At 24.5% G+C, this 14,188-nt stretch overlaps 1 long non-coding RNA gene across 1 annotated transcript in view; it reads left to right on the top strand.

The window, feature by feature from the left end:
* The window catches only part of LOC126552906 (uncharacterized), a 76,192-nt gene extending 62,248 nt beyond the window's left edge, over positions 1–13,944 (top strand). Inside the window, exon 3 of the long non-coding RNA XR_007606358.1 lies at positions 13,176–13,944. This is a non-coding gene — a long non-coding RNA (uncharacterized LOC126552906). The remainder of the gene's footprint in view (positions 1–13,175) is intronic.
* Positions 13,945–14,188: the final 244 nt, after the last annotated feature.

The following is a 14,188-nucleotide window of genomic DNA, read 5'->3' as shown; positions in this document are numbered from 1 at the left end:
TAACTATATTTATTTAAGGTGTAGATTATTACTTGTTAGTTGTTTATGAAAAATAAATATATTATTCAATAAATGATTACATTATATTCAAACAGTAGTAATTAATATTGGAAAGTGCACCCTGACGCAATAAATTTAAAACGTGTGTATATAATATTATACCTATGTATCTATATTTGTATGTGTCTGTATAAAATTACTTTTATTTATCGTGTTATATATTATGTTATTATAATCTATATCCATACGTGTTACGACCTGCCTATACGTAACTTGATAAACAAGAATTAAGAACCAACAACGATTCAGACGGTTCACGAGATTAACTTAATTGAAGAGTGTTTTCATTACATAAATAAGACTCCGAGACGCGAATACAGGAAAATTCATTTTTGACCTCCGCGCAAACGTCCAAAAATAATAATCAATGGTCAATAAGTTCAAATGATGTAAGTTGATGTACGTAAATGCAAATAATAATAGACAGTTCCTTTACCGCACGAGCGCCAGATTGTTACTCAATATTGAATAATATAGCATAACATAATATTATTATTATATTATATGTTAATTAAAACGTGTTAATTTGATTTACGTTTGGATAAAAAAAAACAACAACGTATAAGTTTATCTTATTGCTTAATCAAATTTCAATAAAAAAAAAAATAAAAAACAACTGACGTTTTCTAAATAAAATGTTATACAGCTGAAGTGGAATTCTATATCGATAGTTGTAATCGTTGTAGTTCACTGTCCAGTGTCCACTACTCCTCTATAGACTATAATTGTAGATACATCAGTTCTTTAGTTAATTAATTTAAAAAAACATGTTTAAAATCGCATTAATAACATTATAATGTGCAATATTATATTGAATATTATAATAATATTATAGTACTTAAATATACTAAAATTATAATTAGAAACATAATTAAAAATATAAAATAATATAACAAAATTCATTACTTTTATCTACTCGTATAATTGAATACATAATAATTAATATGGTTATACTACCCAGAGATACCTATAAGAAGTGGGCTAAGTGATATAAATACTGAAAATACTCCTACTAAATTGTTTAATTTGTTATATTTAAAAATAATAGAACTTTGGGTAATATGTCTTTGTCTTCGTTTTAAAAAGAATAACATGGAAAATCTATTTCAACAGAACCCTTTTATTGTGTTGTTAGCTTTAATATTAGAGTGAATTAGCCTATGATGATATTTAAAGTTGAGGACATTATATTATATAATATTTATCGTTAGGTTTTTGTGATTTTTTAATTTTTAAACGAATTATTAGTGTATAAAATACTAATACCAAAATATGCTCATAACTCATTTAAAAATAAATTACCATAAAAACTAACAAAAAATAAAAAATATTGTTTTTACCTTTAAATTTGATAGTAAGATTGTAGTATTAAAACTAACACAATAAATAAATTGGTTTCATTTACTACTTTGTACGTGTGCACGTCTAAGACAACCTAATATAGGGGTGTCCTGGTGTAGTATTCTATTAATATTCTTGTTTTTAATAATAATTATTGTTATTATCGTTAAAATGAATAACGAAAAGAAATTGAGAATCATTTTGTTGTAGTGTAGCGACAAAAACAATTAGTAGATAGATACATTAAAAATTAATTCTAAACACGGTTTAGTGCTATATCGAGTGACGTACGCTTTACATGAAGCCGTGCCAAAATTAATTATCCAACGTCGACGATGGTCGACTACTTGTCACTATGCGCCGTATTGATTGCTCGCTCATACCAAAAAAAAAAAAAATTATAATCTTTCTTATCTTATTAATTTATTTTATGTAAGCAAACGTTTTAGCCACTCTAAAATGCAGTAAAATCTAAGTTTATAATATATACTTGATATCCAGCCTCTTCTTATAATAAAATTGGTAATATTGGTAATTGGCAGTATACTTACATCGTATTTTTGATTTATTCATAAATGGTAACAGAATTATTTTGAAGTGTATTTTAGTCTAACCGCTAGAATTAGTTAACTATGATTACTTAAAAAAAATATAAGTATATATATTATATATATGAACGCAAAATACAGTGATTTTAGATTTTGAGTGAAGTGATAAAAGTATTGATTTAACAAACGTTTTTTTCTATTTTTTTTTTTGTGTTCTATACATAATAAATAGTTGAAAAAATACTTCGATTAAGAGAACGGTTTCTGATAAAAAAAAATTGAACTGATAGCTTCAAAAATTAAAGTTTTTACTTATATAAGATATTTTAATGAAAAATTGCCATAGTATTTATAAAAATAATTTTGAAAAGCAAATACAAATTAAAGAAAAATCGGAAATTTTCAAGAAAAATCTTAAGTATTGACTCAAAACAATAATATAATATTAATATAGTATACTATAGTATAATACATATTTGATATTATAATATTATATTGTTATAATAATTAAATATCAATATAATATGATAAATGCAATGATTTCGGAAAACATCAAATCAACCTATTGTAAGACTTATATTAAAAAATATTTCTTTTATAGTAATATCAAAAAACATATCATAAAATACGGCTAGTGATGTATAGGCTGACTAGCAGTTTTTACTATAAAGATCAGAACGGTTTTTCGTACATAATTATAATTAAAGAATTAAAATTTAACACATCCATTACAGTGATCTACTCGATATACTTATATTGTACAGCAGAGGCTAAAGTTGACCATATGTTATTTCATATAACCTTATATTTATTCTAATCTTGACACAAAAATATGTAGGGAAGATCGGCTTAATTATATGGCATAGAAACTACTAGGGAAACACGATACATCGGTGTTTTTACCGGAAATGACTTAAGAGATTACTTATACCTGAATAATAAGCTCTTAGAAATCATTACAAATATTAAATAAGTAACACTGAAAAAAAAAATTTTAAAACGCTCTAACTTGCTTTAAAACTGAAGTATCGAAAATATTTTGTACATGGTCATAACCCTGTGTGTACGCCTATGTACATGCCACTGGATTATTATAAGCATATTTGCTTAGCTTTAAATTTGATTATAGATCAATAATTGACTCTAATATTAAAATTAACAGTTTAAAATATATGAATGATCTTCCTCCCTCCTTTAAAATCAAAAACTGAATATACTTCACGTATTTTCGTATATCCATAAGTTATAAACCATACAGTTAACCTTTTCAGGAACACGTTTGTGCACAGTCACCAGATGACAAAAGAATCTTTAACGATTAAGTACGAATATTTCCCATCCTAAAACATAAATCAATTTTATTAGTCTTATAGAAATTATGTTTAATCGTACAATTTCCCAGAGAGGCAACGTCGAACAGTTTGAATGCAATATTTTCAATACAATTGTGTTACTATAACAAGCTGTATAAGAATGCAATCGCCGTCGTGTGGGGTCAATTCTAAATAGTTGTGAAAACTGAGTAGGTGTAATCTTGAAAGGGATACGCAAACACAAAAAAAAAATGTGGTCGTCACGTGCGTTCACACGAAGAAACCTGATACCTACGACAACACGTCGTATAATTTGAACGATGATTTAATATTTGACAAAAATGAATGCATAATACATAAATCAACGAAATATAACGAGAATAAGTACAATATTTAATTAACAATGTAGTTTGATTGGGTCTTATAAAGTTATGAATAATTATTAGCAATATTATATCGGCGCCAAAATACCTATATGGTGTACTCGCTTGCCTAATATCGTTTAATTAATCACATATATAAACTAGTTCAATTTATAACAACTAAGGTTGTTTTTATTTTTGTCAATGTGTGCAAGTTAAATTATAGAAACATTAAAAACTATCACATACATCAAATGTTCGTTTTCTTCGATAATATTTTTTAATTATTCAGTTCAATATAGCCACATAGGTATAATAAATAAACAATTAATGTCATTCTATCTAAATTCCACATTTTATTTACAGACATTATCCTTCTAACACGTGTACCCATAAGTTTTATTTACGTTCAATATGAAAACAAATAATTTTATTACGAAGAATTTTATAATTAAAAATACGCACACACGAGTGCAGGAAAAATAATTATAATTTCGACTAATATCTATTGTATTTTAAAAGAAACAAACAACTTATACTGATAATATCATAAACACATTTTAGTACCTAAATACCTATTTATTATTTGTAAAACACTATGTACAGGTAACAAACAATTAGAAAAAACAAGAAATAGGTACAAAAAAATGTCTGTTTAATTTGAGCAATTATCCGTGTGCTATAATACTATTACTTACCTATATTCTATAATAATATATTTTGTATTATAATAAATCATATTCTATTATACAATTAAATCATTTGCTTCTACTGTACAGACCTAGTTTCAGGCTGAAAGGTGTGTGTATAAGTACTTAAATATATTAAAAACTAATAAATTTATATACTTACAGATAATAAAGTCTGAAATCATAAAAACCTCAGCGGGAGAGAAAAGAAAAAAAGGTCAAGTGTTTCTGTTTTAAAAATATTCCAAAAATAACGGGATTTTTTATATACTTTAATAATACTAAGCGGAGAAAAATATAACACTTAATAATAGTTAAATATTTAATTTTTTTTTAAAGTTTATACTTAGTTACTTAAGTATTAATTTTATAGCAATTTAGTAAAACTATTAAATAAAATAATTTATTCAAAAACAGGGCAACATTTAGTATTATTTATTTAATGTTACTAAAATAGTAAAATATCTCGATTTAATGACATAAATTAATTTTATATAATATGTATAATAATTTTTAAAACAGTAATATTATTACAATTATTACTTAACAGAGAGTAGTTATAATAGTAAAGTTATGTGTCAGTGCACCATTGCTGCTAATATTAAAATCTTTAAACAAGGATAAGGACAGGCGGACATAGCTGTATTTTTTCCTATCATTGAAAGAGTGTCTATAATTATGCATCTGCTCCTGGATCGCTAGAGGTCTTAATTCAGGCGTGCGTATTTATTCATACAAATAAAGACAAAATAAGACAGTATGCATGTAATAAGAATAACAAGTTTCTATGTTTGAAAATAACACGCATTACCTAATTGAGTTTATGAACGTCATTCATTTCGTTAATACTTGGATTAGGTAGGTAAGCATAAACAAAGTTCATAATACATTTGAAATGTAATGAATTCATATAAATAATTATATTTACCTGTTAAAATTTGTTAGTTCATTTTTTTTTATCAGGCATTTTAGTTAAATTATCAAGTCAATAGTTGTGTAAATAATTAATTATAATTACCTTTATTATAATTTATAATACCTAACATCATATTACACCAATAAATATTTCATGTTTATTGCACGTATACAAATTTAAATCAGTATCTGTGGTTAGTATAGTTATATAATAATTATTATTGTGCTTTGTTGAAAAAAAATTAAAAACTAAAATCATTATTTTTGACCATTGTATGTATTAAATTTTACTCTTAAAAATATGTTACTGCTATTAATGTAAATAGATGGTTCCTAATCAATACTTATTATTAGTAAGTTTAAAACAGTAAATTACTATATTTTCCCTTACTTACCTATATAGTATAATTTTAAACTTTTACATTATAATAAAATAATAAATACAGTTTAATTAAAAAAGGATGAAAGTGTAAGTGGATATCTACTGAAAAGAATGTTTAATTTACAGATATTATTTTCATCTTACTAATACATAGTATACCAACATTTAAGTTAGAAAATTCAAATTTAGTGTTTTTCGCCTTAAATATTTGCGTGGGTTTACTTAATATCAAACTTAAAGTAGTAAAGATCCTTATATATATTATTCGTTGGTTTTTTACTATAAAATAGTTTCAAAGATGCTCTTAACTCAGTTTAAAATTAAAATATTGCAAAATCCCAAAACCTAATAAAATAACACAGATTATGTTCTAATATTTATATTGGGTAATTAAGTAATTTACAAATTATTATTGTATCGATAAACAACGATTTTCATTAAAGACTATTTATAATTTTATTTTCTAAGTGCATCTCTGTATTGCAACAACTAATTTATTTTTTATTAGTCATAATTCATAAAGTAGGTTGAACTAATTTTTGCTGAAAACTAATCGTATATAAATTAATTATAATGGGCTATTATTAAATTATAAATTGATATCGATGTACTATAAGTCTATAAAACACTATGAAAACATTTGTGATTAGTTAAAAAAAACTAGTGAGGACTTTTGTATTTATTTAACTTATAGTCTTAAGTGTTTAAATTAAAAATGTATAAAATTTTTAACTACAAAATAATTTTTATATTTTTTGATTTTAACAAATTTCATAAAAATTGAATTTAAAACGCAAAAATAACTATACCTACTTATTTTAATTACATCATATCGAGTGTTACTGCTGGGTACTCCCCTCATACTTTCACAGTCAACTCGTATATTTCCCGCTCATATGGTTATTGTAAATACAATTACAGATTGTATGTATTCTAATAAATGTTAAAAAATAAATAAATATATTTTAATTGCGTTTTAATTTAAATTTTCTCGATTATTTTTAAAAATAGGTTCTTGAAATTTTTTTTATTCTTGCCTCATTTGGGGTTAAATCCAATATTCTACTATAGATAACCATCATAACCACTTTAAAACTTTATAATTAAAGCATCACAAAATTACATCTCCTAAAAGTGGTGACACAAAAGATACACATTGTCATAAAAATTATACATTTTTCGCTCCACTCAAAGTCTAAAAGGTAAATACCTGGGTAAATAAGTTTATATATTATAAAATTAACTAGAATATGAATATAAATGAACATATTAACATTTTAATATACTTTAATTTCTACATAAATGTTTATTTAAGCTGTCCAAATGTGACCAAAGTGTCCAATTTTTCACATAAAATAATAACATGTTATTATATTAACCTTATATTATGTATTTATAAGTCGTAGATTAGTATCAGTCAATTATATATTGGTTCATGTAGGCTATATAGTAGGTACACACCTATAGCTAGGTTTAGATGATCAAACTACAATTCATGGCCTGTGGACCATGATTAGATAAAATAAACAATATCAAAAAATATCATTAAAAATTATCAAAATAATAACAGCAGTGACAATAACATTTAAACATAATAAACATGGCATGTTTATTATTTATTTTATGTACCTATACTGTATAGGTTATAAGTACCCATGTTATTATGCGTTTTAAAATATTATGTTATGGGACTTCAACAATTCAAAAAATACAAATTCGTATTGAATAAATATTTCATAATTTTATTCAAAAAAAACAAATAATATTTCATTGGTCCGTTAGTTTTGTTTTACGATTTTTGGATCTCTATACTATAAAATTATAATGTTAGCCCCATCGTGAATTTATTCGAGATTTATTCAGTACTGATTTTTCCTTGTCTGTTTCTGACGTAAAATGTTTTATCAAAATGATTGCGTATTTTATGGCTGTATGAAGTAAATAATATAATACATGTAAATACTACATTGGTATATTGCTTTACTACAGTTGTACTACTATCGGAAGCTAGGTATATTAACATAAAACGCGATAAGATACACTCGTGAATCGGGACAGTAGTGAAACACGTACTGGAATTTGGATTATCTAACGAAAATTCTAAAACTTAATCATTAAAAGTGTTATAGATACCTACCTGTAGTTAAAAATTTAATATTTTCAATTAATAAAATAGATACACTAGTACACGTATAAATAATTGTTATAAACAACTGTAACTTGGGTATCTATAATTTTGGGGGGTGAATAGACTAATAAAGAATTGTATTTATTAAATAGATATGTGATAATTAAATTTTTAATTTTAGACAAAGTATAAATTAAAACTACATTTCTGATAGTCAATAACTTACATAAATTCTGTTTTTCATTTGATAAGTACGTTTATGGGGTGCCTATATTAATTTTATGAGTTCTTATATAAATGTATATTATATTTACGTATATATCTTTATAGTTTATACTATAAAATATATGTGCCATTACTTTAATCTAAATTAATATTTAATCAAATGAGCTATGTATTCATAATTGAATAAGGTTTACATTTATAATTTATATAATAATAATAATATTCATAATTAAAAGTAATTTTTATGAATTGTGTACCTACCATAAAAAAAATACCTATGTCATTAAATGGCAATTAATAATTATCATTTATCAAAAGACTAATGTGCTATGAGCTTTTATAGAATAAAAAAAGTGATTTATTTATATTTTTCGTGTGGATAACTACTATACATTATTAAGAATTTGTTTTGATTGAAAAAAATTAATATCGTTTTTAAATTAAATTAAAAATGTGCGTGTTTAGATTTCTCACATATTTTATAGTGGTCAACTATAGATTAAATCTATATATTATGGTTTTGGTTGATATTTTTTCGTTGTTTTTACAATCAGGTCAAATATTCAATAAAAAATGTATAATTAAATTGGAAAGTCAGCCTAAGTTGTTAAATGTTGATACAGTAATATTTATTTATTCAACAGTGATAAGCATATTTATAAGCACTGACATAATAAACATGTATCTATTGACGGCAGTACTGTCATAAACATTCGTATAGTACACGTATTATCTGCAGAGTATTAATATAGATAATACAAATATCAACGTTGAAGAGGACGTCAGCTACTGTCACGTTGCATATATATTTTGCATAATATAATAAGTGCAGATAATTCCCGTTCAACAGAACCGATTTTATATTGTATTAGATTTAATATTAAGGCAAATTAACAACCTTAAAGGTTAGGTACATTATCTACATTTGTACATTAGCATTTGTATGATATTTTAGTTTTAACAAGTTATGAATATGTATTTTTTAATTTTAATATTTTATATATCTATAACTCGCACATAAATTGAAACATTATAACAACCAATAATGTACCGACAAATACAAATAATGACATATTGTATTGACATTTAAGTTTAATAATAGGTCAATTCACTTAAATATAAAAGCTTACAATACAAAATTGATCTTGCATTTCTGGTCAATACGAATTCTCTGCATTGTACTTTTAGTTGTAGTAACAATAAAAGTAGTCACTATAGTCACTATGGACACATTCTAGTATACGAGGATATAACATAACAATAACATGTTGTTGTATCATAGTTTTCAACTGGTATATATATTATCCAAATCAAACGTCAATGGTTTATTTATTTATAATATACCATTTAAATGATATAATGCAATAACTCAAAATTGCATGAATTTGAATATATTTGAGGAATCGTCATATTATCCATAATCAGATTTCATAAAAATTCGTCTCGTATAATACATTAATACCTATAATATACCTATACATACAACTCAAATTCAAAAGTATGTTAACAAATTTATATAATTTTCATACTTGAGGATTTTGAAATCAATGGATATTTTATTAAGTACTAGTAGTACTTGAATCGATAAAAAAATAAATATTCTAATGATAAAAAATTTATAATTTGAAGATAATGAGTCATTGTATCCACCAATGATCATCTTTATTTTAAATTTTTAAATCATACTATAAATGTAGATTATGTTATGTAAATAATTAATACATGATTAATGAATGTTTTAAGTTCAATTTGAAATATAGAAAGGAATTTTCATAATAATAAGTAATATATAATGCATATTTTTGTGCATCATTAAATAAATGTAATTCCCAAATATTTATTAGGTACATAAAAAAAATAAATAAAAATAATAATTGCACATTATATCACATATTATCTGTATACACATAATATTTTATTTGTATTTTAAGGTACAAAGTCAGAATCCTGGGGTTGGAGTGTAACGTACATACTTTTATTATTGTTATTAGACGTAGATAGGTATTAATGTGGAACGCCAAATGAGTAATAAATAAATATTACCTATAATATAATCGAGATGTAATGTTACTAGTGCCTGCAGGCTACAGAGTAATGACTCAAATAATTGTATAATATGTAAACACATTTAAATATTATATAACGTAAAATAAAAAAAAAAAATGAAAAATAATATGCTTTTTTACCTGATTATTTATTGTTATTGTTTAATCATTGAATTATTTAAAGTTTTCAGTATAGTATAGGTGAAATAAGATGGAGTTCCAGCTAAACATGCAGATATAGCAATAATTGCAGAAATATTATAGAATTTATAAAATATTTATCCTATTTATCAATAACATTTAATTATTACTTATTTAAATTATTTATATTAAGAATCAAGGTATTATATTATTATATTTCTTTTAAACATTGAAAAATATTTCCATTCCATACCTGCTTACAAAATTGTGTCAATATGACGTATCTTATACAATTTTGAATTTTATTAAATAAATTATTATATAGGTAATATTCTATTTACGATAACCATGACGTTAACTATTTTTTTAAATTTATTACGCATAATGCTACAGCAGAGTGAGAATTGAGAATTTTCTGTATAATAGGTAATGCATTTCAAATTCCAATATCCTAATCAATTAAAATATTATCGTTGGATACTATGTGTACACAATACAAGTAGTCAGAGTCATAGTGTGTAGCAAATAAGTAGTATTTTTTATCTATCATGGTTCCGAATATTTTTGTAAATATTTACTAATTTACTATAGTTTGTATTTTAATATACTAATAATATTAATACGTAATAAATTATCTAAACAGGAAAATGACTCATGCATTTAATATTGTGTCCATCACTTAAAAGATACTCAATGAAGATAATAAAACTAAAACAAAATAAATGCCCAATTAAAATAAAATAAAATGGTAAAATGTTACTTCTTACTTACATTCAAGAGTAGGTAACATATGTTTGGAGTGTTTGGACAGTTAAATATACTTTCTCTAGAACCAAAACAATTTTAGTTCCGACATAGATCGTAATTTCTGAAGAAAAAAACGTACTTATCACTTTTTAATTTATTTGATTTTATTATCTATCTACTTATTAAATTCTAATAGGTAGGTACTAAACATTCAATAATCTGAATTAAAAAAAAAAAGTAATATAAATAAAGAACTCGTATTATTTCGATCAACTTTTAAGTGACGCAAGTTACTGATAACGGTCTATTATACCTACTACGTAAGTATGTATTTAATATTTATATATATTAAAAAGTCTCATATTTGAATCAATTGGATCTATGCGATGCTATTAGCAATTAAAACACAACAACGATTGTTGAGATTTCTTCAACGTTTTTCATAACTCCATAGTTGTTTTGTTTTTTCCTACTTTTAGAAAAAAATGTGTATAGTAAATCGAAAACAGTTGCTATTTACTGTCATTATCTCGAATAATTACCAAATAAATTCTTATACAATGTTTAATTTTTAATAAAGAAATTTTACATTAAAACGGTAAATATATATTTTACTAAACAAAAAGGGATTGAAATACCCACATAAAATAGCATCACTGTAATTCAGAAATAGCAAAAACACCCCAATGGAATAATTTAAACAATTGTCATCAATTTATTATTTATACTGTTAAGTTACGACTATAAATTATTTATAATTCATCATAATGTTTATGTTTGCAATAATTACACATTTTAAAGCTTATAAGTTTATAAGTTTCACACTTTTTATTGTTGAAAAAATGTTTTTTTTTTTTAAAAAATGACTTCTATTAACAATTTCCTAATGAATTATCTTGTTGACAACCCCGATAATAATAAGAATTTTCTGCAGATTTGAAAAAATAAAAATATATTTTCGTAAATAATTATTTATTTATTTATTTGTCATTGGAGCAACTGAGTAGTCAATATAGTGTGATAACCGATTATTATGAATATTAAATAAATAAACATATTAGTATGATAGTATAGTAAAAATATTTATTGATCGGTTATGTCAACATATTATTTTGATTATTTTAATCTATTTTTAATGTTGTGTAATACTTTTGAAGATCAACATTTCATGTTGGTAATGTTTAAATAGGCGGGTACTTATTGTCGGTGCATTAAATTATGTTCATAGGTTTATACCTGCTAAGAATACACTGACCATTGGGTATGATGGAATTCACAATATATTTTATGAACGATATAAACGATAATATATATATTATATTATATAGGTTGTTCGATTGCGAACCGGCGCAAGTCGTTATCGACGACATGATTGTCAAAATACGACCATGTTTACCTACGTTTTTACCATTACTTTTTTATTACAACGTTGCCACGTCCACATGACCACATACAAATATGTTATACGTATATACCCTACCCACACGTATTTAGTTATCATACATAACTGTGATCGTTTCATATTGTCGTATCGTACACTGTCACTGATCTACCGCAACGCTGAATATTACGATTTCTGCGACATTTGCGAGTCGCGACCATATTACTATATATCCAACGAATTGTTGATAGGGACCTCTACGTGTAATAATATTATATTCGCTTAAAAAATTGGCATATACGTAGGTACCAGACATAATTCTCTTATAATATTTTATGTTGCATTGTTGTTCTTATGGTCTCACAAGGTTCTCACAAAATAATATGTATATATGTCGATGATGTATATATGAGAGATGGTTTATACATCACTGCCGCATCAGCAGATCCGCAGAGTAAAACTAGTTTCTCGAACACTCCCCAGCTCACGATGTAATTATATTGAATAGTTCTATTTTCAAAGTTACAAGTGGTATACTAAGTACTTTATACCTATACAGGACCATATTACAGAATGCAGTATGTACATACACAATGCATGATTTTTATTTTTAAGGATTTCATGAACCTTCATAGTGTATTTTACAATATAGTTAATATGAACTAATTTTACGAAGTCAGTAAATTGAGGCCTCAAAAAAAGGTCACAGTCATATTATACTGCGTAGTAATTGTAGCCTGAGATATTCTGCTTGTTTCCAGCCGGCAAAGCAATTTAAAGAATTAGATTTTATCTAGACTAAAGTTTTTACGGGAAAGTTTAAGTGTTGCTAATAAAAACAACAATACTGTATAAATTAATTATTTTTCGGACTTATTTTTTTTTTAAACTTTTTCAGTTTTGATATGGTTGAAGATTGTTTTCTATACGATATGATGAAAATGTAACTACAAAATGACAGAACTATTCAATTTACTGATTACATAATATTGGAACATATTTAAGCAATGATGCAGAGTTTTCAACACAGATATGAACCGAGCTTACACGGAAAATAATCGTAAATCATTTTATAGAAAATTAAACAATTCCAAATACATTTGAAAAATATATTATACAATCAAATATCCATAGACGTAATTTACCTATGAAAGCAAAATATGAAGGTCACAATTTTAATTTTATTTCAATAATGTTAAATTAAATATTTTTCAAATAAATAGTTTTATTTTCAAGTAAAAATACGTGTTTCTTGAATATGCCATGGGGCCAAACAATATAATAAAAAGGTAGCTGTCAGTCGGTAGGTAAAACGTTGGGTAAGCATTTGGGTCAATAATAAAGTTATCGTTTTGTCGTACGGTCAAATAAAAACCATTGATTTTTTTCTTCGTGTCATTCAATGCGTATTACATACCGTGACATATTATACCTTCTTAATAAATCAAGTTTTATTACTTCATATTTTAATATTATATTAACGCATGCTGAGCAAAAATTATGTATGTAGTATTATAGCTACAGTACAATACCAAGATATCAATAAAAATGACAACGTATCAAATACATTAACTCTATTGTTTCTATAATTAAAAAATTAATATTTACTCTTAAATAATTATAAGCGAAACAATATCACACACATTATTTTATATAAAATGTTCATTGTTAATAGCTGAGGCTAGAAAATTTAACACACACACAAGACTCCTTATATACATTTTATTTATGGCAACTTAAAAATTGCAATAATTTATACCTATGACACCTATAGATACAACTAAACACCATTTTTGTTTTTAAAAACATTTCAAATTAAAATATTTGTTAAATTGAATATTTAAGTGAAAAATACCAAGTATTTTTTGTTATTTTGTCGAAATTTAAAAAATATTAACCGTGACTTGAAAC

The sequence above is a fragment of the Aphis gossypii genome, chromosome X (assembly GCF_020184175.1).
Source record: "Aphis gossypii isolate Hap1 chromosome X, ASM2018417v2, whole genome shotgun sequence".
Classification (NCBI taxonomy): Eukaryota; Metazoa; Arthropoda; class Insecta; order Hemiptera; family Aphididae; genus Aphis; species Aphis gossypii.
This window is presented reverse-complemented; position numbering and strand designations above follow the sequence as displayed.